The following is a 26545-nucleotide window of genomic DNA, read 5'->3' as shown; positions in this document are numbered from 1 at the left end:
TTGGGGTAAAAAGCTTGTGTGTACATACATGTACACATCACTGATTTAACCCCTACCCAGTTCCCACCCCATTCCCTCCCCTTCCCTCCTTCCCTTGCTTGGCTTAGTGGTTGACTTTGATATGTTTAAGTACATTGTGTGTTTTAGAGAATTTCCTTCTTCCACCTCCCATCCCCTCCTTTAGGTTGTCTTGTTTGCTCCTCTATAGGATTTCCATTTTCATCTGTAGTTCCTCCTATGACCCATTTCTCCTTAGTGTTCACATATTAGGGAAAGCATCTGATTTCTAATTTTTTGTGACTGACTAATCTCACTTAGCATAATGTCCTCCAGTTCCATCCATTTCCCTCAAAATGATGTAATTGAGTTATTTTAATGGCTGGGTAAAATTCCATTGTGTACCTATCCCACAGTTTTGTAATCCATTCATCTCTTGATGGACATCTTGGCTGCTTCCATAGTTTGGCTATGGTGAATTGTGCAGCTATGAACATAGATACACATGCATTAGTTTGGTAGTTTGGTTTCCTTCCTTTTGGGTAGATACCCAGAAGTGGTACTGCTCGATCAAATGGTAGATTTGTTCCCATTCTTCTGAGGATTCTCAGTACTGTTTTCCAAAATGGTTGCACTAGTTTGCAATCCCACCAACAATGTTTTAGAGTTCTCACTTCTCCATATTCTCTCCAGCATTTTTTGTTGTTTGTGTTTTGAATGATTGCCATTCTAGTTGGAGTTAGATGAAAACTCAGGGTACTTTTGATTTGCATCTCTCTGATTGCCAATGATCTTGAGCATTTCTTATTGTATTTATTGGCCATTTAAATTTCTTCTTTCATGAAGTGTCTATTTAGTTTGCTTGCCCATTTTATTATGGAATGATTTTTTTTTGGTATTGAGTTTCTTGAGCTCCCTGTGTATTCTAGATATTAGTCCTCTTTTGGAGGGATAGGTGGCAAAAATCTTCTCCCATTCTGTTAGCTCTCTATTGAGGTTCTTGGCAGTTTCCTTTGCTGAACAGAAGCACTTCAGTTTCATGCAATCCCACGTATTGATTCGCCTTTTAATTTGTTGTGCCTTTAGGGTCTTGTTGACTTATCTCTGCATATGTGTTGCAATGTTGGACCTATGCCCTCTTCAAGGAGCTTCAAGGTCTCTGTTTTTTTTTGGGGGGGGGGTTGTACTGGGGTTCCTGGAAGCCCTTCTACCTCTGGGCTACACTCCCAGACCTTTTTTATATTTTGAAACAGAGTCTCATAAGCCAGCACACCTGGCTTCGAACCTGCGCGATCCTTCTGTCTCCACCTCCCATGAAGGGGATTACAAGCATGTGCCACCACACCTGGCTGTGGATCTCTGGTTTGATTTCCAAGTCTTTGAGAAAGTGGGATTAATTTCCAATTTTCTGTACATGGTTAACCAGTTTTGCCAACACCATTTTTTGAAGAGGCTATCTTTATTTCCGTGTATTTTTTTGGCCCCTTTATCAAAAATTAATTGGCTGAAAGTGTGTGAACTTGTTTCTGGGTCTTCTATTCTGCTGCATTGGTCTATGTATCTGATTTTGTGCCAGTACCATGTTGTTTTTATTACAATGGCTTTGTAGTATAGTTTAAAGTCTTGTTTTTGTTGCTGAGAACTACCTTGGCTATTCTGGGCTTTTTGTAATTCCATATAAATTTAAAGACTGATTTTTTCTATGTCTGTGAGGAATGATCTTGGTAGTTTAATGGGCATTGTGTTAAATCTGTAGATCACTTTTGGAAGGATGACAATTTAATGAAATGAACATGAAAGATCCTTTCATCTTCTAAGATCTTCTTTGATTTCTTTTTTCAGTGTTTTATAATTTTCTTTGTAGAGATCTTTTACCTCCTTGGTCAAGTTTATTCCTAGGTATTTTACGGTTGGTGTACAGGATAGCTTCTGATTTTTTAAGATTGATTTTATATCCAGACACTTTCCTGAATTTTTTGATCAGTTCTATAAGCCATTTGGTTGAGTTTGTTGGGTTTTCTAAATATAGTATCATGTCATCTGCAAATAGTGAAAGTTTGAGTTCTTTTCCTATTTGTATTCCTTTGATTTCCATTCCTTGCCTTATTGCTCTGGCTGGAGTCTCTAGTACTATATTGAAGAGAAGTGCTGATAATGGACATCCTTGTCTCATTCCTGTTTTTCGGGGTAATTCTTGAAGTTTTTCCCCATTTAATATGATGTTAGCGGTGGGCTTATTGTAGATTGCCTTTATGATATTGATATACGTTCCTTCTATTCCAATTCTCTGCAGTGTTTTTATCATAAATGGATGTTGGATTTTTTCAAATGCTTTTCCAGCATCTATTGGAATGATCTGTGATATTTGTCTTTGATTCTCTTTATATGATGAATTACATGGATGGATTTTCATATGTTGAACCAGCCTTTCATCCCTGTGAATAAGCCTACTTGGTCGTGATGTATGATTTTCTTTATGTGGTTTTGAATGCATATTGCAAGTATTTTGTTTAATAGTTTTGCATCCAAGTTCATCAGAGATATAGGCTTATGGTTTTCTTTCCTTGAACTGTCTTTATTTGGTTTGTGTATTAGTGTGATGTTGGCTTCATAGAATGTATCTGGGAGAGTCCCAGTGTTTTTCAATTTCATGAAATAGTTTGAGGAGTATTGCAGTTAGCTATTCTATAAAGGTGTTATAGAATTAACATCGAAAAACATCTGGTCATGGGCTTTTCTTTGATGGTAAGCTCTTTATTGTTGTTTCAATCTCTCTATTGTTATGGGTTGGTTTAAGTGTTCTATTTCTTCTTGATTCAGTTGAGGAAGGTTGTATTTATCTAGGAAGTTGTCGAGTTCCTGCAGATTTTTCTATTTTGTTGGAATATAGTTTTTCAAAGTAGTTTCTGATAATCCTCTGGATTTCTACACTGTCAGTGGTGATGTCTCCTTTTTCATCTCTTATGTTCAAAATTTGGGTTGATTCTCTTTTTTTTGTTAGGTTGGCTAGTGGTTTATCTATCTTGTTAATTGTATCAAGAAACCAGGTTTTGGTTTTGTTGATTTTCTGTATTGTTTTTATTCTCTACTTTGTTAATTTCTGCTCTAATTTTAATAATTTTCTGTTTTCTACTGGCTTTGGGGTTTGATTGTTCCTTCTATTCAAGGGCTTTGAGAGGTGTCATTAGGTTATTTATTTGAAGATTTTCTGTTTTTCTTATGTGAGTACTCAGTGCTATAAATTTTCCTCTTAATACTGCCTTCAAAATGTTTCAGAGGGTTTGATATGTTGTATATTTATTTTTATTTATTTCTAGAATTTTCTTGATTTCAAATCATACATCTTCTATGACCCATTCTTCATTCAGAAGTGTGGTGTTCCTTCTCCATATGTTAATGTTGTTTCTCAGGGTCTTCTTATAGTTCATTTTTAGTTTCATTCCATTATGGTCTGAAATGACACAGGGAAGTATGTAAAATTTTTTGAATTTGCTAGTGCTCACTTTGTGTCCCAGGATGTGATCTGTTTTGGAGAAGGTTCTGTGAGCAGCTGAGAAATATGTGAACTCTGCTGTAGTTGGGTGCAATATTCTATATGTGTCCAACAGGTCCATTTGATTAATGGTGTTCTTTAATTCTGAAGCATCTTACTGACCTTTTGTCTGGAAGAATTTTCTAATGTTGTGATAGGTGTGTTGAAGTCTTCCAGTATTATTGTATTGGGATTATATGTGACTTCATGTCACAAACTGTTTTATTAAAGTAGCTGCACCTATGTTAGGGGCATAGATGTTGATTATTGTTATTTTCTCTTGCTGGATTATTCCTTTTACCAGTAAAATATGACCTTCTTTGTCTTTTCTAACAAGTGTGGGTTTAAAGTCTAACTTGTCTGATATCATAGTTGCTACTCCTGCTTGATTTCGAGTTCCATTAGCATGGATTACCTTGCTCCAGCCCTTTACCTTGAGTTTGTTTCTGTCTTAACTTGTAAGGTGTGTTTCTTGTAAGCAGCAGATGGATGGATTCTGATTTTTAATCCATTTTGCCACTTTATGTCTTTTTATTGTGGAGTTGAGGCCATTTACATTCAGTGCGATTATGGAGAGATAATTTTTAATTCCTAACATGTTAAGATTTTATTTCTGTTTGAGATACTGTTTATTCTTCTTTGCATAGTTGTCTACTAGATGAAAAATTTTCTTTCTTTGGTTCTGGAATCTATTACCTATTTCTTCTTTGTAGTTAATCTACTTCACTATTTTCTCTAGTGCTGGTTTTGAAGACATAAATTCCTTCAGTTTCTATTTGTCATGAAAGCTTCTTATTTCCAAATCTCATTTGATAGATAGTTTTGCTGGGTAGAAAATCTTTGATTGGAAATTGTTTCATTTCCAAGTTTTGAATATGTTACTCCAAGCCCTTCTGGCTTTCATGACTTGGTTTGGGAAGTCTGGAGTGATTTTAATTGGTTTGCCTCTGAATGTCACTTGGCCCTTTGTTTTTGCTGCCTTTAAGATTCTCTCCTTGGCTTCCACATTGGTCATTTTGACAATTATGTGGCATGGGAAACCTCTTCTCTGATCCTGTCTAGAGGGAGTTCTATACATTTCCTGGACCTGTCTATTGACCTCTTGCTGTATGTTTGGAAAATTTTCAGCTATTACTTCTTTGAAGAGATTATTGATGTCTTTGTTTTCACTTTCTTTTTCCTCCTCTATTCCAATTTTTCTTAGGTTATCTCTCTTAAAATGAACCCATATATCTTCAAAGTCAAATTCTTGCTGTTTGATTTTTTTTTCTAAATTATAAACTATACATTCCTTTTTGGAGTGATCATCTTCTAAGAGTGAGATTCTATTCTCCATGTAGCCTAATTGATTGTTTATACTTTTAATTGAGGCCTTTACTTCAATGATTGCATCCTTTGTTTCTTTTAAACTCTCCCTAAATTCTTTTTGAAGGTCCTGTATTATTTCTACAGTTATATTCCTCATTTGATCTTCTGGAGATCTCTGAATTCCTGTGTTATCAGGTTCTGATGTTGTGGAGTTGTGAGTATTCATTGCTCCATTGTTATTCCTCTTTCCCATGATTTCATAATTTTGTGCCTTCTCTGGGTTCTTCCCTTGGTCACTATGACTTCACTTAAGGTGCTCTGGATTTTGAATCTATGGTAATTGCAGTCACCACTACTCCTTTACTTGGTTTTATTGCAAAGTCTCAGACCCAGGGATTAATGGACTTGAACACATTTACATTTAACTCTTTTTCTGTCAAGAAAAGTTTATTTGTTTTAGTTTTGTTGTCTATTCTTTTATCTTAAGTGTTATACATTCAAACTTCAATGGAATTGAATTTTAAATCATGTAGAAAAACCTTGACAGTTTAGGAGAAAACACATGTAGAGTTATTTCTTCAAATTGTAAATGTATTTTAATGGTCTTGAACTTGTGTAAATTTGAAATGTATGACATAAATGTTTATTTTATACTTCCTAGGGCTGTTCCATTTCATGTTTTATAAAAACTTTCTTTAAAATATTCCAACTTTATTTGCTGAATCCACTTTCCCTTTCTCTCTCCTCTTGTTCTTAGCAATATACTTAGTATCATAAATTGAGTACTTAGAATAAAATATTCAACCAAAGCATTCATTCAATTTTATATCAAATAGATCAATATTTATAAGCACTTATAATCTTAATATACAATTAATGTAAACTAATTGATACCTTAAAAGCAAATATTTAAAGTGACTAATTAAGAAAAACATAAGCATTTGGAACTAATTTTTGCTTAATTAAGCTTTCAAAAATTCTGGACTTTCCTACTGTGGTTTTCATATTGCTTTGACACTTTGATGACAAGGTTTGTGAAATGACCCAAATCGTTACATGGGAAAATTTATAGGTATGATATAAAGACTAAAGGATAAAGAGAAAAGATTATTTTTGGTGAGTTATTTTCACATATTTCTCTGTGTTTACATCTATCATAAAAATTTCCCTTGTAGAATTTTCTATAACTCAGCCAGGCTTCCCTTATAATTTTTAAGGAGGTAGCTCATGAATGAAGCATGTATTCTATGCTCATAATCATACGTCAAAGACAAATGTTTTTTCTGTTATTTAAAAGACCCTTAAATCTTAATTTCATGTATTAAAATATATCATTTTTCCATGAAAAAATAATTTGTGCTTTTAAGATTCTGCAAAGAAATGAACAACTGAAGATTTAAAATTATGTTGTTTTTTCTTACAAAATATTGAAAGTTTTCTTTTGGCTATATGGAGACAGTCTATAACATTGACTAAAAAGTTTGAGAAATTAATTTTATTTTTATGTATATAAATTGCTATGGAGACACCAAGTTTCATTAATTAATCAAAGACTGATATTACTCAGCTCTGTTGCAGACTTTTGAACATAGAGGGCACTGTTACATTAATGAAGATCACCATCTCATGCAGCATTGCTTGCAGCTCCTTTTAATGGCCAGACTCTAAGCCCCAATGTGTTATATGACTGCATCTTGTTATTCATTGCTCCTTTTACTCAATGAATGTCCTTTTCTGAATGCCTTCATAAAGTCATTTCCATAGGATTTCACTCAAGATAAGATGAGACTATGAATGTCTGAAAATATTTTGAAAGCAAAATATTTGTGGAAAATATTAGCTTACATGTTAAAAACTTCATGAACTTTTCTGACAGTACTGGTCTTCATTTTTTTTTAACACATATAGTAACATTTGATGAAAAATACCAGTGAACACGAGTCACTAGACATTAAATGCCAAAAGTGATAGAAAGACCAATAATATCCTTTGACAAGCCGGAATGTTGCAGAGTCTGTCATATATATGCCAAGATTTGCAGACAACTGTATTTAGTCTGAACAAAACATAATAAATAATAATAAATCTGGCAATACATAGAGTAATACCACTGAGTTGTCATGTTGATCATTCCTTAGAAAAAGAGCAATTTAAAATATTATTATATTGTTCTTTAAATTTTATCTAGCTGGCAGTAAAACACCAATGGTATCTAATCTAATAATGGTGAGTGTACCTGTGGATTTTTCTGAAGCAAGAATAATTATAAGAGACCTACTAAAATTTCAATCTGGAGTAGTATTAATTTCTCTGCTCCAAGTGCTGAGTATTTTACTCACTCCTAAATAATGACTTTATGTATTACCCCCATATGCCATTAATTTCCTGCTGCAAAATACTCATGAATTGGCCTCAGCCTCTGAAATGAGTCTTAGCAAACAAAACATATTATAAGTATGATTATAGGAGATAAAGTTACTAGCTCTATAGTAATAAGATTATCTGCCTTTATGTACAATAAATACCAGGCAAATAAAATATTTGCAAGTAGCAGATGCTAAAATCTTTAAATGGGATTTTATCTTCAGTCATTCCAATCCACATTTCTAGAATTGCTGCTCAAGATAATGTTCCGAAAGAATAAAGTTATCTTCAATTAAAAAAGATGAATTTTTGCTATGCTGAATCATCCCTAAATGGCTAATAGTGACACATCCACTCAATGTGATATTAGAAATATAGAGGTAATGGTTTTGAAAATGACACCAATGTTGGCATTGTAATGAGTCTTAAGATAGAACAGAAATTGTAAAGCACTCCAGTTAAAACCACTAAAATGTGTATATTCATGGGCATAGACAGAATGTGCACATGAGGATAATATCTGAATTTGCTTCCTGGCAAAATTATAAGTGGATGTTTAAATTAGTTCTGATATTTGGTTATGTTGTGTTTCACCCTTTTGTTTTTCTGTTTTTATGAAGCCTTGAATTGCATGGTAGTTAAAGCATGAATTTTGTAGTCTTAAAGATTGGGTTCAGATTCCAATTTGATCACTCATCAGCTGTGGATCCTTGGAAGTGATCACACTGCTTCAGTTTTCTTATCTGAAAAATCAGTGTGACAGCCTTTTAAAAATACTTTTATTGGCACATTGTAATTATATATCGTAATGAAGTATAGAGTGAAAGGAATATACATGCACACAATACTTGTGTTTCCTCCCACATCCCACCCTGATCCCTCCTCTTCCCTGTTCATGTCACTGAGATTGATATTTGTCATTTCATACATATACATAGCATCCTTTAAACTGTTACCTTCATTGCATCTCTATCCACCTTTATCCCTCTTCCATTTGAACTCTCATTTTGTACCCAGTTTCTCTCTAGCTTCCATATATGAGAGAAAACATACAACTATTCACTTCCTGAGATTGGCTACTTTCACTTATGTCAGGTTTTTAAAAATTTTTAAATATTTTTTATTGGTACATTATAATTATATATCATAATGAGGCTTCTAGTAAATATTTAAAAGTATGTTTACCCCATATTCAGAGCTTACTAACATTATTTTCATAGACTCTAATATGCAAATAATATTTTCCCAGTGGCCAAATCATAATCATAATCTCTATTCATATGCTTTGCGAAGAAAATATGTTACCAATAGTAAATGGTAAAAATCTGAATTGGTATATGACTCTGTGTGTGTGTATGTGTGTGTGTGTGTGTGTGTGTGTGTGTGTGTGTGTGTGTGTGTGTGTGGTACTGGGGTTCCTGGAAGCCCTTCTACCTTCAGGCTACACTTCCAGACCTATTTTTTATATTTTTATTTGGAAACAGGGTCTCTTAAACCAGTGCGGCTGGCTTGGAACCTGCGTGATCCTCCTGTCTCCACCTCCCAAGCATGGGGATTATAAGCATGTGCCGGCACTCCTGGCAGTTCATGACTTTTAAGAGTAAGAAAATAGAAGCATGGTAACCAGTTAAAAGTATCCTGCCATACTGGAATGAGGTCATATTGTATTATTCAGTCACTTACTTCTGAGAACTACATAGATCACGAAAGCACCCAGTCTCATTTCATCCTTTTGTTACTCTCATACTTTGATTATGATGTTCACATAGCATATAACAATGTTCTAATAGAGATTTGTGGTGTTTTATGTGTCTTTTGATAAGAAGATATATAAATTCACAATTGAGAGATATTATTACTGGAACATTTAGCCTCTTATCTGTCACCAGAAAGGTTGCTTTTCATTATACCTATATAAAAGTCATGGAAATTTCAAATTACCCTGGTGATCACTTATTAACCCTCCTTCCAACTCAGCCCATTAAGCCAACCTGGTTTCTGCCCCGTGCTTTGGTCACAAAGTTTCTTCCTCACAGAATGTCACCCTTCCTGTCCCACTCTGGCTTGTCAGAGAGCCAGCACTCTCTTTTTATTTAGATCTTCTTAAATGCCACCAGGTTAGAGAGGATTCTGGTAACCACAGGTGTTACCGACGAGCTCAGTCCTTGTGGGGGGGCAAGTCCACTCGCGGCCGGGAGCCTCAGAAAGATGGGGCAAAAGGCAGGTGATGTCCTGCAGAAACTTATCTGCAGCGATTCTTTCCCCTCTATGAATTCCCTAAGTTTTTAGGTACGACGTTTGGGAAAGAATCTGAGGCGGACAAAGGCTTCTTGAGCCAATGACACTTTATTACAAAAACCCCAAGAAATTTATACCCTTCACCAGTAAAGTTAATAGTAAGAGGAAAGGAAGTGAATGTAATCACTGTGAAACAATAGTGAATGACACGTAAACAGAGGTAAAAAAAAACTAGTCCGGTTTTCAGCTGGCTTTTGGCTTTCAAGAGATTAACTCTGGATCTCTCCCAGATCTTGCAGTCAAGCAGTTCCAAAGGGCAATCTTTCAGAAGAAAACGGGCACACCCAAGGCTTGGAGGCTTCTCGGGGAATCTTCTTTAACTTTCCTGGAGCTTTCCATCTTTTGTGCTCAGTTCCATATAGCAAGTGTGGGGAGATGTGGTGATTCAGGTGGATGTGATAGAGTTTCTCCAGGTGTTGGCATTTTACCTTCTAAATCTGAAAGCTTAAGCAAACTCACAACACAGTTTGGTAGACAAAATACCACAAACAACACCACAAAGTTCCTGGTTTTAACTGTCAGATGTATTTCATGCAAAAATGCCTTTTTTCTTCAGGAATATTTACACTGGGCGTAAAAGTCAACAATCTTTTTCCTTGGCTCCATTGTATTTGGGCAACTAAGTTGTTCATCAACTAAATTGCTTCGAAGTCACACACAAAATTTTATCTTCTCTGTCTCTAGGCAGGATCTCAAGGGTAAGCAAAGTTTCCTTAAACTGAGCTACCGGTTACCGGAGTTAATAGCTTAACCTAGTGATAGGAGTGAGGGTCGGAGACCCTTTGTGATTGCTGCAGCTGGAATGCTTATCACAGCATCTGAGTTCTGGCCAGTTTTTTCATTACTATTGAGCAAAGCTAAGGACGTTTAGACAAATTATTAGAGAGTTTATTTCCATGGACTCAGTTTCTTTTTATAGTCCTAATTTCACATCACTGGAGCAATTCGTGTAGAAAGTTAAAAGGAATAATAGTGAAGGGTATCTAAAAGTGGGGGGTACTTTGGCCAGAGACGACACCTTCTTCTCGGGGCGTTTTTGCCGATTTAACTATGTGGAGTGGGGGTCTCAACACATAGATGCCGAGGCAGCAGGATGTCTTGGCACACAGGTACTGAAATAGCATTACCAGCTACCACTCTATATGGTTGAATTTGTTAATTTCCAATGCAGAATTGATATGCACATATATTTACTTAATCTCCATTGCATCTGTTTCATTTTTTTAAATCTCCCTCTTCTGTAATAAAATTCTACTGACTCAAGAGCATTTTCTGTTTGTTTATGTCTATGTCACCTGCTCCTAGAACATAGCACTAGCTAATCAATACCTAATCAAAGGCTAAATGAATATCACTGATAAAGTTTATTCAAAACCTAAATGAAAATTTTATTCAAAACCTAAATGAAAAGTTTATTCAAAACCTAAATGAAAATGAAATTCTGTAAATTATACAGAATCTATGTAACTTGTTACAAGACAAACTTGTACTTTAATAAGTTATAGTAGCCTTCATAGCACTTTCAGATATATACATAGTGTTCCTGTGAGAGAATTGAATATCACCAATGAATTACAGAGAAATCACAGGGGAAGGTGTGATGAAGCCATCAAAGTAAAAATAAAATTAAATTTAATTTTGAAAACTGGAGAATAATCTTATTGCTATTTTATTTTGTGTGTGATACTGGGGATTTAACCTGTAGGGTACTATCTTCTAGCTATAACCCCAGCTCTATTATTTTTTTAAACAAAATCTCACTAAATTGCTGGGGTTCTAAGTTTCTGAGGCAGGCCTTGAACCTGAAACCCTCTTTTTCTCAGCCTCTTAAGGACTGGGAATACAAGCATGCACCACCAAGCCGAACTTTTTGTTCTTATTTCAAAAATAATGAAAAAAGTAAAAATTTACTTAAATTCTAGTTGCGTACTCCTCTAATTACTTTTTGACCAGATGTTTTTTAGTTGAAAGACAAGATGATTAGATTTTGGCTTATCCTACTACAGTAAGAGTTCTCATTTATATTCTAGTTAAATTGTGTACACTGGGTAAATGAACTGAAAAAATGCTAATGCCTGAATGACCACTTCTAAGCCATCATCTTTTACTGTCTTTGTTTATGAGTAAAAGTAAAATCCATAATATTTCTCTCTGAGGAACACAAAATAAACAGCAAAGCTTTTGAGACCACCCTCTTATATTCAAGAGCCCTTTTGACTTTCTGTAAGAAATAACAGTGTCACAATCAAAGATTCTCAAGTATAGGAATGAAATTTGTAGTGTTATCCCTTTGATTTGCAACATTCTCAACTCAGAATAAGACTTTTGTTTCTTAAGGTGTTCTTTTCATTGCATTTTCTAGGTAGAATTCCCATTCCAATCACTAAAGCCCTCTTAAGTGTTTGGTATTTTAAATAAATGACTAATTTCTAATGGTAAATAAAAATAAGAAAATATTCAAGCCAGCAAGTCTTCAATATACATTGGGAGTGCCTTCTAGGAGAGGGGCCAGGCACAGTGATCTCTGCTGACATCTTTGGAGAGGTCAGTCTTGATGTAAGACCAAGGGCCTGACTCAGGAGCCAGATACCAGATCCAAGTCTCCATCTCCCACACACTGAACTTTTCACCTGTGGCAAGGCACTTGACTTCTATGTCAGAATTTATCAGCAAGATAGGGATTATAAATAATACTGAGATACTGATGTCCTTTGAGAAATTAGCTGAGGAGAAATTTTGTCACATTATAAGCATGTGCAAAGTTTGTATAGTATTGCTATGTGATCTTTAAAATATAAGGGGTTTAACTTTTTTTTTTTTTTATCTTGGTAGTGGTGATTGAACCCAGGGTCATTTTATTTCTGAGCTATATTGCAGCCTTATTTTAGTTTTTATTTTGAAAAGTGGTTGCCCTAGGTTTCTAAGGATCTTTCTAATTGGCTTAAAAGCCTATGATCCTTCTGTTTTATTCTCCCAAGTACTAGGACTGCAGGCACTTTCCACCATTCTTGGCTTTTTAAAAAATTAACATGTAATAATTTTACATACTTTCGAGGTGTCATGACAGGGTCTTACTGAGTTGCAAAGGGCCTCACTAAGTAGTAACTGAGGCTGTCCTCAAACTGTGATCCTCTGGTCTCAGCCTTCCAAATGCTGGAATTACAAGAGTGTGCCACCATGCCCGGCTGGTAAACAAAGATTTTCAAAGGTCTAGTTTTTGAGAAATGAGCTAAAGCAAAAAGTCAGGAAAATCCAATACTCTAAGACTATTTTCAGACATGTCATATTTAGTGGTTTTGTGGTGTTTGCTTTGAAACAACTCCAATGGACTAGAGGACTCAAGTAATATTTTAGCTTTCTCCCCTTTAAATTTGCTCCCAATTGTGCTCTTCAAATTGGTTTTATGTTTTGGGCAGCTTTTTAAATATAAAACAAGGTCTAACATTATAATTTGTTTTTTTCTAACTGTACTCTGTTATATAAAATTTATTTTAACATCTTTGGTACTGTGAGAAAATCTAATTTATAGGAGTCTATCACAAATGTTTTCAGATGCATTTTTCCTGGAGCACTCCCTTTTACTTATTATAATTCTGTAGCGTGGGACATACCGTCATTCTTTGCTCTTTATAACATTAATCCTATGAGTGTTTAGCATTCTGACTTTTTGCATCTACATTAGATGATACAGCTCTATCAAAACTTTAGCCGGGCGTGGTGGCACATGCTTGTAATCCCAGCATTCGGGAGGCTGAGACCGGAGGATCACAGTTTGTGGGCAGCCTCAGCTACTTAGGCTGTCCGCAACTCAGTGAGACACGGTTTCAAAATAAAGAATAAAAAATTGAGCAGGGGGTGTAGCTCGGAGGTCGAATGCCCCTGGGTTCCATCCCCAGACCCGAAAACAAAACAAAACAAAACAAAACAAAACAAAACAAAACTTTACATAGCTGTTGTAATGCCTCAGGGTTTTCCCCCACTGGTTCCCTTAAAACTTTTACAATAAAAATAGTAAGAAAATGGAGGTCAAATAAGGAAAAATTAAAGTTAATTATCACACAAGCAGCATGTATATTTTTATTTTTAAAGTTTATTTCTGTATTAGAATATATGTATCAACATGTTTAAACTGCATACTTTTTATGACAGAATGTTTATAGAACTTGATATTACTCTCTAATAGCCTAAACAAAAGAAAACTTTGTTAAAGGAAAAGTTTAAAATAAAAATATAACTAGTAATATTGCTAAGACATTAAATATTGACTAATCCAAGTATTTATATCTGACTCTATACATATTTTTCAATATAATCAGATTGTTTAGTTTAGCATTAGACACGAGGGAATTGACTGAAACTCATTAATTTTTGCTGCTAATCATAATTCATAAATGTAAGCTATAAAAATTAAACCTGGCTAATGTAAACAAAAAACATATTAGGAGATCATTATCAAAAAACAGAATAAAAGGCAAAAAAGAATCAATGAAGGCCTAGTGGATGAGGTTCAGAACACAGAAAGATATAATTATATACAATATCAGCAATTAAACACAGAGAGCCTCCACTTTATGGTGGAGGACTAGAGACGACATACCCTTCCCTACATGACCTTTCTCCTTTGTTAATTGGTGGCTCCTGCTGGCTGTAACCCATGAAGGCTAGTTAAGGTGCCAGTGAAGTGATGCAGGCTGCCTGTAAAAACTGATAGCACTCCTGTTGAAGCTACTGCCAGAAATGTCTGTCTCTAGCAACTTTCTTGACTGGGACAGCTGTGTGCATTTGGCTATGTCTAGGGCTTATGTCTTATGTCCTTGCAGCAATCTGCACCAGAAAAATAAGTATTTATCATGTTTTTCTTTTTCTTGACATCTTTTCTCCCATGATGGATGAAAGACAAAGGTGTTATAGACAATTGAAAAGATGTTACCACCTCTGTCCATATATGTATCTTTGAATAGTGTCTTCTTCTTAAACCTGGATAGCCCTGTAACTCATTCTTGAACCATGGAACATGGTAGAGATGAGAGGAAAATTATTCTTTCAGCTTTAATTTGGGTCTTTTGGGGCATTCACTCTTGAGTAGTTTACTTTCAAACCTAGCTACCATGCAGTGTTAAACATGAGTGGACATGTGTGGACTTTCTGGTTGATAAATCAGTTTAGCATTTAGCTGAGAGACAATATTAGTTATCAGTCATGTGAGTGATATGTTTTAGATACTTATTCAGTCAATCCTTGAGACTTCTGCAGTTTCAACTGATATATAGATGCAAAATGTGGAGGAATTGCAAGCAAGCCCAGGAAGCCCACAAAATACACAAAAACATCATTTAAAATTATTGTTTAAGTCATATATTTTGAAAATGTTTTCTATGTAGCACTAGATGTAAGGCTATGAGAATTCTGAAAACATGGAAAAAATTTGCAGTTCTCTGAAGGACAGAGTATAAGAGAGTGAGGGAGAAGCAGAAAAAGAAAGGTGAGGAAAAGAACTAAAGATAAATGACTTCTACATATTCTATCTGATTCTTATTTTATTCAGCCAATCAGATGTAGACACAACTATAACATTTCTTAAGCTATAGGGATTGTACTGCCAGCCTTCTCTTAGAGATCTTTATTTTTTTAACCTTTCATAAATCATCATACTTTTAAAAAGTATTCCACTGTATTTAGTAAATTAATAAAAAAAACAGGCTGGAATAGGTTAAATATTTTCTTCATTTCACACAACCAATAACTATCAGAGACCTGTTGTGGACTCAAGTCTTCCTGAATCCAAAAGCAAAGTTTAAACTTCAGCAGATTGCGAAACCGGCCATTGTTTTCTGCTCTTGGCTAGCCTGAAACTGGTTCAGTAAAGTTTGCTTACTTATTTCAAAGACAAACATGCATGAAATATCAATTCAAAATTGATTGTTAAAAATTGCCCTTGTAATTTTGTGAAGACAACAGCAACACCTGGTGATCTATATTACCAGTTATGTGTTTAGTTTCATGAGCAAGACTACTGCCATAGGTCTCGTCACAAAATTGCTTACTTGAAGATATGCTTGACTAATTAGTGTTTCTTTCAATGAATGTTTTCAGAGTCAATAAGAAGATTTGCAAACCACCCACTTATCCATAGGCCCTGCCCACCAATCTAAGGATATGAATATAAACATAATGAATTGTGGAGTAAGGGCAGAAAGGGTGATATTGCTCATGGTCACAGTTTATTTATAAACAAATAAGTGGTGCAGTGGGAGAATTATTTGATATTTCTAGCTGGCATGTCAAACTGACTAATTATGGGGTCACTCAGTTAAATTATTACTAAAATAAATGAGTCTTTTTGAAATGAATTTTTATTTTGCCATTACTGCTAGCCAGTTTTGTAACAGGACAGTGATAACAATGAATATGTACAAGCACATTGTTTCCTAATGGCATGCTAAACTACAATCAAAACAGGCATCCATCAGCATGTATTATAGTGAGATGGCAATTAACTAAGCCCTGACACATTCTCTGATTTGCTTTTTCAAATTAATAAAACAGTCCATTAAAAACTAGGAGAGTCAAAAACTGAGCTAAAATAAGGATACCAAAGATATAAATATTTATAAAATATATAGTTAGTAAAAGTCCTTAATGACAGAAAGGATATAAGATTTTATAAATATTTTTGAGATTTCTTAATATTTACTTTTTATGGAATATGTATTAAAACATTATGAAATTATACATGTGCAGAACATTACATAGTACCCAATCATATGTAAAATTTTATATTTGTGTATTTGTTAAAAATAAAATTAAAAATTGAAAAATAGCATAATAACTATTTATATGGCAATATATCATGTTAGTTATTAATAATTTAAATATGGCTTAAATATACAGGAGGTTATGACCAGGTTTCATGAAAATACTAGGCCATGATATAAGGGACCTGAGTATCTGGGGATTTGAGTATCTGAGTTAAGTACTGGAACAAATTCCTCCCACATACTGAGGAATATCTGAAACCAGATATTTGAGGAGCACTTCTATTACCAAATAAAAGAAAACCCACTGCATTACAAATTATATGAAGATGAATATCAATATTGGAAAGCCTAGAATTTATATTCTTTTTTTCTGTGGTACTGGGGGTAGAAACCAGGGGCTTTCTACCTCTGAGCTACTACACCCCCAGCCCTATTTTTTTTTATTCTTCATATTGAAACAGGGTCTCACTGAGTTGAAAAGGGCCTCACCAAGTAATACCTGAGGCTAGCTGCAAACTGCAACCCTCCTGTATCAGCCTCCCAAATGCTGGGATTACAAGCATGTGCCACCATGCCAGGCTCCTAGAATTTATATTAATCATAATTGTATTAAGTTATATAAGAATATAAATTATTATGAGAACATCAAAAATAATTCAGCAAAAAATGTGATAGTTAAATATAGAATTTAATAAATATAAAGGCTATAGATGAGGAACAAATTAGAAGATTCTAAAATCAGAATCATAAATCTCAATAAAAAAGTGATACTCTCAAGAAAAAAAATATGAGAGATGATATAAGTGGAGATGTTTCATACAGATTCCAGAACTTCCAGTAACTTCAGAAGATAAAAATAAAAATATATATTTTGTTTATCTTTAAATATTTTATTTTATTTTCTGGGATATCATGAGTGGAAGTGTTTTCTGGGTGTTTTTCAGTAGGTTTATGGTTGACATACAAGAAGGCATGATTTTTTTAAAGATGGAGTTTGTATCCAGACACTTTGCTGAATTTGTTGATCAATTCTACAAGCCTTTTGGTTGAGTTTGTTGGGTCTTCTTAGTATCATGTTATCTGCAAATAGGAATAGTTTAATTATTCTTTTCCTATCTCTGTTCCTTTGATTTTTCTCCTCTTGCTTTATTGCTCTGGCTAGAGTCTCAAGTACTATATTGAAAAGAAGTAGTGATAATAGATATTCTTCTCTTGTTACTATTTTTAGGAACAATGGGTATTGGGTATTGGATTTTGTCAAATGTTTTTTTCAGTTTTTATTGAAATGATATTGTGATTGTTGTCTTTGGTTCTGCTTATGTGGTAATTACATGGATTGCTTTTTATATGTTGAACTAGCCTTGGATCCCTGGGATGAACCCGGCTTGGTCATGATGTATAATTTTTTTGATGTGGTTTTGAATGCATGTTATGAGTAATTTGTTTAGCAGTTTTGTGTCTGAGTTCATTAATGATTTAGGCTTATAGTTTTATTTTCTTGAACTATCTTTATTTTGTTTTTATATTAATTTGATGTTCTTTTCACAAAATGTACTTGGGAGAGTCCTGTTTCTTTCTATTTTACTGAATAGTTTGAAGAGTATTGGGATTACCTCTTTTATAAATGTTTTGTAAAAATTCACTTGGGAAACCATCTGGTTCTGGGATTTTGTTTGATGTTAGGCTCTTTATTGCTGTGTCAATATCTTGGATTGATATCAGTCAGTTTAAATTTTTTATATCTTGATTCAATTTAGGAAGGTTGTATGTATCGAGAAATTTGTCAATTTCTTCTTGATTATCCATTTTGTTGAAGTATAGTTTTCCTAAGTAGTTTTTTTTATAATTCTCTGAATTTTCATGCTATTGAAGTAGCTTCCTTTTCACCTCTTATTTTAGTAATTTTGACTGATTCTTTTGGTTAAATTGGCTAAAGGTTTATCTAATTTATTTTATTCAAACCTAGCTTTTGTGTTTGTTGATTTTCTGTATTTTTATCCTCTACTTCATTAATTTCTGCTCAGATTTTAATAATTCCCTGCCTTCTACTGGCTTTGAGGTTAGATTGTTCCTATTTTTCAAGTGCTTTGAGGAATCAGATTATTTATTTGGTCATTTTTTCTTCTTCTTATGTGAGCACTCAGTGCTATGAATTAGCCTCTTAATATTGCTCAAGGTATCCCAGAGGTTTTCATATGTTATGTCTCAATTTTTGTTTTTTTCTAGAAAATTTTTAATTTTACCCCTCACATCTTCTATGACCTATTTCTTGTTCAGTAATGTGGTGTTAAGTCTCCACGTGTTTATGTGGTTACTCTGGGTCTTCTTATAGTTGATTTCTAATTTTATTTCATTGTGGTCTGAAAAGATACAGGAGCATATGTCACATTTTTTGAAATTTGTAGTGCTCACTTTGTGGTCCAAGATATGGTCTATTTTGAAGAAGGTACTGTGAGCAGCTAAGAAAAATGTAAACTCTGCTGTAGCTGGGTGGACTATTATGTATATGTCTAATAGGTCCTTTTGGTTTATGGTGTTCTTTATTTCTGAGGCACATTTACTGACCTTTTGTCTAGAAGATTGGGCTAGCCATGTGAGAAGAGTGTTGAACTCTCCAAATATTATTACATTGAGATCTATGTGTGACTTAATATAACAGAGTTTATTTTATGAAAGTGGCTGCACCTATGTTTGGAGCATAAATGTTGACTATTGTTATTTCCTCTGTCTGAATTGATCTTTTACCAGTAATAAAATGACTAGCCTTGTCTCTTCTGATAAACATAGGCTGGAGATTTAATTTGTCTGATATCATAGTTGCTATTCCTACTTGCCCTTGAGTTTCATTGGAGACCTCTGCAAGAATAATGATAAAAACATTTTAAAAAAAGAAATCAAGTAAGACCTTAGGGGATGAAAATAACTTCCATATTCTTGGATAGGCAGAATGAATATCATCAAAAAGTGATCTATAGATTCAGTGTAATACCCATTCAATTACCAAAGTCACTTTTTACAGACATAGAAAATTCAGTCCTTAAATTTATTTGAAATGCCAGAAAGCCCAGAATAATCAAAATAGATCTCAGCAAAAAGAATCATGCAGGAAACAGTACAATATGTGACTTCAAACTATACTATGGTGCTATAATAATAAAAACAACATAGTATTAACACACAAACAAACACGTAGATAAATGGAACAGAATAGAAAACTCAGAAACAAATGTGCACACTTACAGCCAATTTATTTTGACAAAGGAGCCAAAACCATACACTGGCAAAAGATAGCCTCCTCAACAAATGGTGTTGGAAAAACTGGTTAACCACATGCAGAAAAAATGTAAATAAAATGCTCTTTCTCATCCAGCACAAAAGTCAATTCAAGATGGATCAAAGACTTGAACATTATTTAGAGACCTCCTTGAAGAGGGCATAGGTCCAACACTTCAACTCATAGGCATAGGTAAAAACATTCTCAACAAGACTCCAAAGGCACAAGATATTAAAAGAAGGATTAATACATGGGATTATAATAAACAAGAATTTCTGTAAAGCAAAGAAAACTGTTAAGAACTTTAATAGAGACCCAACAAAATCAGAGAAAATTTTCAGCAATACCACTCTGAATATGTACCCAAAAGAGTGGAAACCAAACTACCAAACTAATGCATGCATATTTATGTTTATAGCCACACAATTCACAATTGCCAAATATATAACAATTCAATATGTCCATCAACTGACAAATGGTTTACAAAACTATGGGATATATACACAATGGAATTTTACCAGCTATAAAGAAGAACAAAATTATGATATTTTTAGGGACATAGATGGAACAGGAGAACATTATGCTAATTGAGATTAGTCAGTCACAAAAAATAAAAATATTAATTTTCTACATAATATGTGGAAGCTTGAGAGAAAATGAGTCATATGATAACCTCTAGATGAAGGAGACTTAGAAGAGCAATTAAGATATCCTAACTGAGGGTGATGGCAGGGGGAAAGAGAGAAATTCCTTAATGTACATGATGTAGATTCACAAAGACAAAGTCAATCACTAAGCCAAACATGAGAAACAGGGAAGGGGTAGGAAATGAGGAAGGAATTGGGGAAGGGCTAAATGAGTGATGTGTGCATGTATGCCTATCTCATCTTGTACTCCATTATGATGTATCACTACAATGTACTAATTAAAAAAAGAAGAGTATTACAAAAACACAATGGATATAACAAGTATTAAAATAAAATAAATTTTAAAATAAGACAAAAGATCCTATTCTATTGAAAACCTAATTTATCAAAGAGGGCAGAGAAGAATATCCTAAAACCTTTATAAATGGTAAAATTTAAGTCATCAAAAACAAAAATTATACAGTTATTTACAAAAAAGAAAGTTATAGGCAAAACAGCACAGCAAAGCATTGAACAATAATTTTAAAAACTAAAAAATCTTTATTTCTGAATTTGAAGGAAAAGAACTTTTAATTTATAGTCAGTAAATTATAAAAATACAGGGTATAAAATTATATTCTTAACTGTGTAAGTCTTCAGAATTTTTGCTGCATAAAAACATTTTGAACACAATTTTTGTTAAATATATAAGTGATAGTGGACAAATTAAGATGACAGTGAAATCTAGAGATACATATATCTTATTAATATTTATTGATTTCTTAAAACATGCATAAAATAATTAATTTCTGTGGTGCTGGGAATTAAATCTAGGAGCAGTCTATCTCTAAGCTATACTCCAAGCCATATTTCATTTTATTTGGAAATGATATCAAACATGTGATCCTCCTGTTTTACTTTCCCAAGTATTATAATCCTAAAATCTGGGATTACAAGTGTGTGCCACAATGCCTGGTCTTAGATTCACCTATTTAGATCAATCTTATCTATATATCTGTTATTTATTTTATCTATTATTTATCCACTTATCACCTATCAAACCAAGTCTTGAAATCTATATAATAGTGTGATAAAATTGAGAGAAGGTCCACAGACTAAAGACTTTGGTAAAGTAATTTACTTTTAGGCTTAAACTAATATACTCAGTGTTCTAAGTAAAAAAGATTAAAAAATACAGAGCAGGGCAAACATAATAATCATGCTATTAAATATATCTAAATAATTAATATAAATGGATAAAACTGATGTTAAAAGACAAGGATTAACAGTATAAGTTATAATGTTTTTAGTGTCCTGAGTATCATTTTTCTGCCTATAATCAACTTTGTTTTATGACATTCTTTTGACCATCACTTGAAATACTACTTACATATTGCAAATTTGAAAATTTCTTTTTCAAACCTGAAGCTTTTAGATTTCTAGATTTATATACTCAGTTTCCTGCTCAGCCACAATATCGCATGATCCATTACCAGAAGGAGTTCATGGGATTGTAATCTAGAGAGGGTAAGTGATAACTTTTATAAGGAGTAAAATTTGTAGTCTGTATATGGGGGAGGGAGCTGAAGTAAGGCTGCTACCTGAAAACTTTAGGAGAAAAGAAACAGATTGAGCAAGGCTCTAAGACAGAAATGAGCCTGTGTGCATTTGATTAAATAAAAGGCTTTGTATTAGAACATTCTAGAGAAGTCTTACAGGTTTGGTCCTACAGATAAATGGGGCCAAGACAACTTAGAGTGTATTAAATAATAATAAAGAGTTTGATATTTATCCTAATAATAATGAGAGTCCATTGAAAGATATTAAAGAGAGTCATGGAATGATTATACTTTTATTTGAAAAAAAAAAGATTCTTAAGAAAGTTGCTTGACTTCTGGGAAGATGGCCCCCGAGTAAAGCAGTGTTTAAGAGTCCTGCTAACACTTGATCTCTATTGCCACAAAAGCAGCACTTTTCATAGCCAGAAAACACTATCACCAGAGAAATAAAGGCTATAAATCCAAAGGACAGAATAAAAGAAGACTAGAAGAACAACCAGAGACCAGAAAAGAAACCAGCCCACATTGTGGCAGCTGAACCACATCGGCGCCATATTCCCTCACAGTACCAAGCTCCAGAAAAGAAAGGTAAAAAAGGAGCTGAAGTAAGCAGCTACAGATCATTCAGGTATAATTCAGCAGTTCTTTCAGTGCAAAGAACATCTAAATTTCCCAGTGGCTAAGCTCATCACGCCTTCCAGGGACTCAGAATGGAGTTCAAAACAAGAAAAGAAATACCCCAGCTTCATGGCCGAGGGCACTGCAGCAGTGCCATATTGCCAGCAATGGCAGTGAGTTCACAACACCCACAATAGTTCCTGATCAGTGCACACAACAACCATAAGTGTAATTGCAGCCCCTAAAGGAAAATCACAGCACTATACCCCAAGGGACTAGTGCAGCTTTGATAATCTCCCTAGGTCTGAGGTTTTGGAGTCCAATCCAGTGAAGGAATAGTGGTGGCAGAGATACCACAACCTAGTCTCAGCTCCCCATGGGAAAACACCCAGTTCAGTACCCCCACAGTCTCATGCAGGCTTGATTAACTCCCTGGGTATGAGACTTTGCGATACAACCCAGTAAAGTAATAGTGATGACTGAGATTATCACAAACTTGAGATACAGAACACCCTAAGTGAAGTTGTGGAAACACAGGGAAGAACCCAGAGAGGCACAAACTTCTGATATAATGAGAAAGAGGAATAAGAATGGAGCAATGAATGCCCACAACCCCACAACATCAGAACTTGATAACACAGAAATTCAGAGATCTTCAGAAGATCAAATCAGGAATATAACTGTGGAAATAATACAGGACATTCGTAAATAATTTAGAGAGAGTTTAAAAGAAACAAAGGATGCAATCATTGAAGTAAAGGAATCAATTCAAAGTATAAATAATCAATTACACCACATGAAGAAGAGAATCTCACTCCTAGAAGATGACCACTCCAAAATGGAATGCATAGTTTATAATTTAGAAAAAAAAATCCAACAGCAGGAATTTGACTTTGAAGAAATATGGGCCCATTTAAAGAGAGATAACCTAAGAATAATTGGAATAGAGGAGGGAAAAGAAGGTGAAACCAAATACATCAATAATCTCTTCAAAGAAATAATAGCAGAAAGTGTTCCAAACATAGAGCAAGAGGTCAATAGACAGGTCCAGGAAACTTATAGAACTCACTTTAGACAGGATCAGAGACGAGGTTTCCCATGCCACATAATTGTCAAAATGACCAATGTCAAGCCAAGGAGAGAATCTTAAAGGCAACAAAAACAAAAGGCCAAGTGACATTCAGAGGCAAACCAATTAAAATCACTCCAGACTTCCAAAACCAAGTCATAAAAGCCAGAAGGGCTTAGAGTAACATATTCCAAACTTGGAAATGAAACAATTTCCAGCCAAAGATTTTCTACCCAGCAAAAATATCTATCAAATTAGATATGAAAATAAGAAGCTTCCATGACAAACAGAAACTGAAGGAATTTATGTCTTCAAAACCAGCGCTAGAGAAAATATTCAAGGAGATTAACTACAAGGAAGAAATAGGTAATACACACCAGAACCAGAGAAACAAGATTTTCTGTTCAGCAGACAACTAAGCAAAGAAGAATAAACAGTATTTCAAACAGAAATAAAATCTTAACATATTAAGAATTAAAAATCATCTCTCAATAATCGCACTGAATGTAAATGGCCTTAACTTCACAATAAAAAGACATAAAGTGGCAAAATGGATTAAAAATCAGAATCCATCTATCTACTGCTTACAAGAAACACACCTTACAAATAAAGACAGAAACAAACTCAAGGTAAAGGGCTGGAGCAAGGTAATTCATGCTAAGAGAACTCAAAGACAAGCAGGAGTAGCAACTATGATTTCAGAGAAGTCAGAATTCAAACTCAAACTTATTAGAAAAAACAAAGAAGGTCATTTTTACTGGTGAAAGGAATAATCCAGCAAGAGGAAATAACAACAAGCAACATCCATGCCCCTAACATAGGTGCAGCTACTTTAATAAAACAAACTCTTTGTGACATGAAGTCACATATAATCCCAATAAAATAACACTGGGATATTTCAACATACCTCTCACAACATTAGAACGATCTTCCAGAAAAAATGTCAGTAAAGATGTCTCAGAACAAAAGAACACCATTAAGCAAATGGACCTGATGGACACATATAGAATATTGCACCCAACTACAGCATAGTTCACTTATTTCTCAGCTGCTCACAGAACCTTCTCCAAAATAGATCACATCCTGAGACACAAAATGAGCACTAGCAAATTCAAAAAATGTTACATACTTCCCTGTGTCATTTCAGATTGTAATGGAATAAAACTAGAAATCAACTATAAGAAAACCTAGAGAAACAACATACATATGTGGAGACTGAATGCCAACTTCTAAATGAAGAATGGGTCATAGATGTAAGAGGTGAAATCAAGAAATTTCTAAAAACAAACAAAACATACAACATATCAACATAGCAAAAACTCATACAACATATCAAACACTCTGAGACACTTTGAAGGCAATATGAAGAGAAAAATTTATAGCACTGAGTGCTCACATTAGAAAACCAGAAAATCTTCAAATACATAAAACCTAATCACACACCTCAAAGTACTTGCCTAGAGGGAACAATCAAACCCCAAAGCCAGTAGAAGATAGGAAATTATTATAATTAGAGCAGAAATTAACAAAGTAGAGAATAAAGAATATACAGAAAATTTAAAAAACAAAAGCTGGCTTCTTGAAAAAATTAACAAGTTATGTATATAAACCACTAGCCAACCTAACAAAAGAAGAGAGAATCAACCCAAAATGTGAACATAAGAGATGAAAAAGGAGACATCACTACTGACAGTGTAGAAACACAGAGGTTTATCAGAAACTACTTTGAAAAACTATACTCCAACAAAATGGAAAATTTGCAGGAAATTGGCAACTTCCTAGATAAATACAACCTTCCTCAACTGAGTCAAGAAGACATAGGACACTCAAACCAACCAATAACAATCAAAGAAATTGAAACAGCAATGAAGAGCTTACCATCAAAGAAAAGCACAGGACCAGATGGTTTCCCGAGTGAATTCTATAAAACCTTTATAAAACAGCAAACCGCAATACTCCTCAAACTATTTTATGCAATAAAAATACCAGGACTCTCCCAAATACATTCTATGAAGCCAACATCACACTAATAACTAAACCAAATAAAGACAGTTCAAGGAAGGAAAACTACAGGCCTACATATCTGATGAACTTGGATGAAAGACTATTAATCAAAATACTAGCAACACACATTCAAAACAACATACAGAAAAGCATACACTATGACCAGGTAGGGTTCATACCAGGAACGCGAGGCTGGTTCAACATACAAAAATCAATTCATATAATTCATATTATAGACAGAATCAAAGACAAAAATCACATGCTCATTTCAATAGATGTTGAAAAAGCATTTGATAAAATCCAACATCCATTCATGATAAAAATACTGCAGTGAACTGGGATAGAAGGAACATATCTCAACATCATAAAAGCAATCTACAATAAGCCCACTGCCAACATCATATTAAATGGGGAAAAACCTCAAGAATTACCCCAAAAAACAGGAACAAGACAAGCATGACCATTATCACCACTTCTCTTCAATATAGTACTAGAGACTCTAGCCAGAGCAATAAGGCAAGAAAAGGAAATCAAAGGAGTACAAATAGGAAAAGAAGAACTTAAGCTTTCACTATTTGCAGATGACATGATACTATATTTAGAAAACCCAACAAACTCAACCAAATGACTTATAGAACTGATCAACAAATTCAGCAAAGTGTCTGGATACAGAAATAAATCTTAAAAATCATAAGCTTTTCTTTACATCAACCATAAATCCAGTGAAAAAGAAATCCAGAAAATACTTCCACTCATGATCTCTTACAAAAATAAAATATGTAGAAATAAACTTAACCAAGAAGGTAAAAGATCTCTACAAAGAAAATTAAAAAACACTGAAAAAATAAATCGAAGAAATCTTAGAAGATGGAACGATCTTCCATTTTCATGGATTGGCAGAATAAATATCATTAAAAGGGCCATCTCTCAAAAGTGATCTACAGATTCAATGCAATGCCCATTAAACTACCAAGATCATTCCTCACGGACATAGAAAAATTAGTCCTTAAATTTATTTGGAAAAAAAAGCCTGGAATAGCCAAAGTAGTTCTCGCCAACAAAAACCATGCCCGGGAAATCACAATACCTGATTTTAAACTATACTACAAATTCATTGTAACAAAAACAGCATAGTACT

This window comes from Muscardinus avellanarius (assembly GCF_963383645.1).
Source record: "Muscardinus avellanarius genome assembly, chromosome: 11".
Lineage (NCBI taxonomy): Eukaryota > Metazoa > Chordata > Mammalia > Rodentia > Gliridae > Muscardinus > Muscardinus avellanarius.
The sequence above is the reverse complement of the archived record's forward strand: the minus strand, read 5'-3'. Positions refer to the sequence as shown.